The sequence below is a fragment of the Anopheles merus genome, chromosome 2L (assembly GCF_017562075.2).
Source record: "Anopheles merus strain MAF chromosome 2L, AmerM5.1, whole genome shotgun sequence".
NCBI classification, from domain to species: Eukaryota; Metazoa; Arthropoda; class Insecta; order Diptera; family Culicidae; genus Anopheles; species Anopheles merus.
Genome location: NC_054083.1, coordinates 18,134,212 through 18,140,750, shown reverse-complemented (window position 1 = coordinate 18,140,750; position 6,539 = coordinate 18,134,212).

Sequence of the window (6,539 nt, the reverse complement as noted above, 5' to 3'; positions counted from 1 at the left end):
CGTATTTCGGTATGCTAGTGAAAAGAGCTGAGATGAATGAGTAAAACAAACAAGGTAAAAATGTAAACGGTAGCACAAAAACAAAGAACGGCAACTAAAATGCTACTACCATTAAGAAAGTTTGTAGCTTCCAACATCTACCCGGTTTCATATGCTCCTTGCAAACGATCTAATGAAAACAAGCGCTCTATCCTTTCTCTATAATCACCGTCACCACCAGCATAAAATAGTATCATGTTGATTAAGAATGGAGAATTTTGTATGTATGAAAGATTTTTCTTGATTTTTTGATTGAAATCAATACTCTTTCGTGAATAAATTACGTACAAGAAATTGAAAACATGCTTGACGCTGTTACCATTTTCATTTTGTTCTTTTGTTGTTTTGTTTCAATAGAAAATGTTAAATATACTCGTTTAACTTTTATTACTCATTTCTTCTTTTTGCCATCGTGTTGTCTTTTTTACCTTTACTTTCGTCCCTTCCCTATCCAACATTTTTTTTTCGCAAACTTTCAATAACTTATTTGGTGCTTCCGCAAAAATAATAGCATTTTTTTTTCTAATTCGTTTTTTGATTGTTATGGTCCTTCATTCATTTTGCTACTGACTTATATAATTGAATAGTAAAAAAGCGTACGCAATGTCACACATGTTGTAACACTTAGTACTATCCTGTTATTGCAACATAAAAAAAGGATACATGCAAAGGAATCATGTACAAGAAAAAATGTAATTTGCATGTAGTTTGTTTTTTGTTTTGTTTTGTTACTCTATTTTAAGTTACATTTTTTTTGGCAATTTGGAATGCAACGTTAACAGCTAAAAACAAACAAAAACATTCCTTTCCTCTTTTTTTGCTAAAGTGTTTTTAGTCGCTTCTGCTTGCATCTTTTTTAATGTTTTAATCTACCTTAAGCAACGTTCCCTTTGATTTTTCCGTTACAGTTTCTACCTAAAGTCATTTTTATCACACACTGTGGGACGCCTCCCCTTCTCCCACAATTAATTCCTCAGTAGTAACCGGGGCTCTCCTTGTGCACGTTTAGCAGATGCCGGTTAAGAATGAATGCGTAGGAAAACTTCTTCTTACACTTCGGGCACGAGTAACGCCGGTCAGCGTTACACTCATTGCGCAGATGACGAAGCAGCGAGTATTTGATTTTGTATCTGAAAACACAAGGGATGAAAAGGTGGGACCCACAGCATGTTTTTTTTATGGAAAGGGTGGAGGTAGGCATGAAAATCAAAAATACACACGCACACACATACACACACACACACACACCAATATACGATGATGGCGCGCAAGGAGTTGCGAAAGTAATAATTAGCAGCGCCCCCGGACGAGATGGAGATGCACAAGCAAGCAAGCATGAAAGGAGAAGAAAAGATGAGAAGAAGAAAAAAACACATAAACATTTACACTTTTACGCTGTTTAGAGAGCGATCGATCATGATCAAGCTGAGAGAAAGGAGAGACGGCGGTGGTAGAGGGATGTCGCTTATTCAGCTCCGGATGGAAACTCCGCGGCACCGGTTTTTGACACTGGCCGTTAGAAATTCAACTCTTCTTCAAACTGCAAAATAAGACCCCACCGCACCACTCCAGTAGGTAGTCGCACTTCTGGCTCATGACAAGGTCGGTGGCGCTTGTTTAGAGGTGCAGAAGAGGAAACCAACCTATGGTGCTGACGGGGCGCCATCACAGCGAGCGAAAGAGAGTTCAAGAGGGAGATGTTTGAATTCCATCGGCTCAGTATGTCGGACCACCGGTGCACATGGACCCGTCCACACCCCTTCCACACTACTCCCTCTCCACTGAACGAGACAGGGGGACAGGAATGGGCCGACAGGACGGGGGGGGGGGGGGATGGAAATCGATCACACAAATTTGTCTCATACTTTCGATCACAAGAATCCGCCGGACAGTGAAAAAAGCCCAGATCGTCTGGTCGCCCCACCATCAGTGCCAGATCGTCGCTCAGCGAACTGGGCGGCTGGTGGTGGTAGTGGTGTGCCGCCCCACTCCCACCGGCCGCCGTCGTAAATGCCATCCCAAAGTGGCCGTCCTCAAATAGGGAGGCGGAAGGCACCAGGATGCCTTCGTCTGAACCGAGCCGATGCAACGTTACGTCCATCTGATCACCATCCTCCACATCCTCCTCCTCCTCCTCCTCCTCTTGTTCCTTCTCCTCCTTCTGGGCTCCATTATCACGCGCGAATCCTTCGCTCGCAAGCGCTACCGGGGTGATGGTAGCATTTTCTTCACTCTTCACCACTTTCAGCTGCAACTGTTCCTGACCCGTCTGCACCGTACACGCACCGTCTGGAAAAAGAACAGAAAAGAACAATATGTTAGTGAAAAGTGTTTCCAGCGTCCCGGACCGAAGCGCTGCACATGAACAACGACCACTTTTGTTTCGGTATCTTCTGCCTCTCGTTTTGGGGGATGGTAGTGAAGTGCGCACGATTTCCATCATAACCCACCAAAACGAAAATGGGAAGAACATTAACAAAAAGGTATCAAAACACAAGGGTAACCCTATGAACACAAAATTAATATGAATACATTCGACATAATATGCTGGGATCGATAGGGAAAGGAGATAAGGGGATGTGTCTAGAGGTTGAAAAAGGGTCATGTGCGAGTTCTATGTTTGTGTGTTATGTTTTTCCAACTTTTTGTGGTGATAAGTGCGAGAGAGAGCTCAGGTCTGAACCAGGGTCGGCAAAAGTCTAAAAACAGTTCAGTATTAAGTATTGTAAGTAGTCGGACTGCACTTTGGTTTCCAAACATACCAAACCATACATCACACGCACACACACATACATATATCAACAGTCACGCGCCATGCATTCGTAAAACACACGCAACAGCACGCACTCGAGGACGTTTCTCCTTGTGGGCGAAAACGAACACACTCGAACTCGTTCCACTTCGACGCTTCATCAATCATCAAATTTAATAAAAGGACGAGCGAAAAACGAATCGGCTGGAGAGTGGCCGGCGAATACATAATCTTGTAGGTTTTATCGCTTATCACATTTCATATAGTTTGGTTTCGCTTTTGTATTTCCTTATTTTTGCTCCTTTTTTGACATTGTTTAATTACGTTTTGCTTCTTTTATTATTTCACCTTTCCAACTTTTCTCTATATTCAGATTCGCACAAGCAACTAATGTATATTATTTCACCTTTTTCGCTCTCTTCCTTGCTCACTTTTGCATTTCAAAACTGCGCGCTTCACACTCTTGATTACCCCCCGATGATCTAACATCCGTTCGGTTCTTAATATGTGTATATAAATATATAGCTATATATATCCCATACATACATACATACATACATACATCCGGCGCCAATTGTGTGATCGATCCTTGTGTGTTTCTTTTTTTATACATTCAAAACTTCTTTTGGTCGACTTCGACTAGTAGTGCCCAGTAGTGTTTAGAGGTCGATCATTCAATCTTCCTTTTTTTCATCGTCTGTATGCATGTTACTCTTCAGTGTATATATATAATATATAAGATGTATTCACTTCTTTTTTTTGCATTAATATTTATCGTTTAGTATCTTGCAGCCAACTTACACGCCCGGTGTAGTAAGCCGCCCTCTTTCTCTTAGTCGCGAAAAAGTTATTAAACAAAATATTAAATGATCATTAGTTTTGGTATAAAATGTACACTGTTTCTCTACACACGCCACCGCTGCTACCTTCCTCAAAAATTTAAGCGCTTTCCGTTTACTTTCCTTTGCTGTCACAGTTAATTTTCCGAAACTCCGATTGTGATTGACCGTTATTGGAGGGTTTCGCTTTTTGCTCTACCTTTCTGTTACATGCCATTTTTTGTTGTTCCTTCCGGTTTCTCGTTTCGTTAATAAAGGTGCACTTAAGCTTACAGTTAGTTTAATTTTAAGCAATGCTGCGCGCACGATGTTGGCCTAACCGCGTCCACGGACTCATATCCATGTGTAGTATGGTTAATCACTTACACTCATTTACACTTATTACACCAGTGGTTACACGCATCTTGCTTTTATCTTTTCGTTTCGTAGAGATAGTTTAAGCCGTTTAAGGGTGCGTGTGCGTGTGGATCTGTGGTCGCATTCGCGTTTTTGTTTTACTTCTGTTTTCTCACAGAACATTTTGACCCCTTTTCGCTGTGTGTCTCCCCGTGTCTCAACCTATTGCGACGAATGGCACCCCCCCTCCCCTCCCCCCTCCCGAAAAGATCGAGGCACGATCAAGGCGCCTTCGTTCTCTCCCGTTTAACTTGTGGTAACTTTCGTGTATTCGTTGGCATTGCACACTTGAAACACAGCTTAAGATTTCGCTTTCTGGTAACTTTCAATATTGGCATGCTATCATTTCGCTTAAACTTAGTATTGATCGGTTACAACATAAACAATGTGTAAATGTTATTCTCTCTCTCTCTCTCTCTCTCTCTCTCTCTCTCTCTCTCTCTGCTGTTTCTGTTCGGTAACTTATCGTCCTTTTATCGAACATTCTTATCCTGTCATTGTTTGAAATCTGTCGTATTTCGTTACTACACATTGCCAGCTTTTTTATCGTGCCACACTCACTCAAACACACATACACACAAACGCTGTTAAGAGCCGGACTGTTTCACTATTCCTGCATTGCTAATCTGTCATAAGAAAACAGACTGAAGAGATCCAATTCGTTGCTTTGCGTGTGGTTTGTGTTTTGTATATAAAAATGGCGATATACAGTGTTCGGCTCTTTTAAGTAAACGTGTCCACGTGTCGTCGCATCTGCGCATTAACTCATCCAGTGGCATAACTTCCCCACCATTCAATTTGTTGTCCTACCACCCCCCCCCCCCCCCATCACGCACACACCATACACATCAGGGATCGGAAAAACGGATCACAATTTCATTGACTAATTCCACCCAATCAGTTGCAATGTTTTGTTATGTCTACTCCTTAGCCCTTATACCACACTCTCCTCGTGCTCATCGCTAGCCAATAATCTCACACACACATGTTACAAAAAGAAAAGTGTCGCCAAACGGCTTACTTCCACCCCACTTTCCGAATCCAATACGGTGTGAATTGCACAAAATGATACTTTTTCACGATGCAACACGATGGTAAGATTCTGTGTAGGGGGAGGGGGAGGGGGGCAAAACGAACCTTTTTGTTTAACTTTGTTTTTCGACTTGTTTTCCTTTCGTTCACAAAATTTAAAATCTGGCTTGTGTTTTTTTTCCTATAAATTTGCTCACTTTCACTTTTCTTATACTGTTTTGTTTTACTGATTCGTCGAGACACGTTCATAAAGCTCACATGTTTTGGGGGAGGATGGGATAGGAGGGGGAGGGGCGTTCCAATAATGTTTGATTTGCTTTAGTTCTTTTTTTCCCTGTTCTATGTATATAATTTATCTAATGATTCGTCTGAGCTATATAGGCTCTACTTTCACTTATGTTTCGCCCTTTTCCTCTCTGTTATAACAATAACGATCACAAAAAATCACATCAATATTTTCGTTCACAGCACATTTTTTAATCTTTTATCCCTTTTTTATCCTTGTTTTTTTGTCCATCTATTCTTCACTGCGCTCCTCCTCTTCTGCTTTGTATGAACAATTTCCAAAACGCATCTAAAGAGGAGTGTTGTGTATGTGAGATATCCAAATCAGTATATGTGTGTGCGTGGTATTTTGTTTTTTGTTTATAAAATTTGATGGCATTATCGATAAAATAAAACGTTCCCACGATAAATACCGTTCCGATAAAAGTGGGAAACATAAATTTTGACCTTTCTAACACAAACAGAATAATGCAAACACAAAAACTAATCAACAAAGAATTGCTTTGTCAACAACCATCATCCCAACACCTGCAGCAAAAGCAAGCAAAAATGCGTTCAATATTTAAAACAAAAACGCTGAGGAATGTACCCCACGCAAGGGAAAGGACGCAATTCCTTAAAGGGGAAACATTTGCATCACCACCCCTTTTTGCACGTTGTATGTGTGTCCTAAATGTGTGTGTGTGTGTGTGTGTTTTTTTAAGTAACTGTTGCATTTTTACACCAGATACGGATGGATCCCCTGCAGCTGGACTGATCAACATGTGCGATTTCATGGGCTTTGAACCTAGCGAGAGTGGTGTGTATGTGTTTCGTTCGTCTGGTGGAAAGCCGAATTCTATTGTGAGGTGAAGTATCCGAGATCTGAGCAACAAAATGGCATGCAGATAGAAAAAAGATCCACCAAAGCATGCGCCCCCCCAGCAGTGTCGTTGCAGGCAGAGCATGACCTGGAAATGGTTCGCTTTAAAATTTGCTTTCGTTTCGGTTTTCTTTCCCATTTCTTCTGTGGTACTGTGATCACTGAGCCGTTCTTACAACTAACCCATCCACACCTGGAACATTCCGGAAATGGATGTTTTGCTGTCGATATCATCGTCAGATTTTTTCTGCTTATGTGTCTTTCCCTTACAGTTCGTGTTTCGGTTCGTCTCTAGTAAGTAGTATGCGAGTTAATAATATTTATCCTTTTTTCA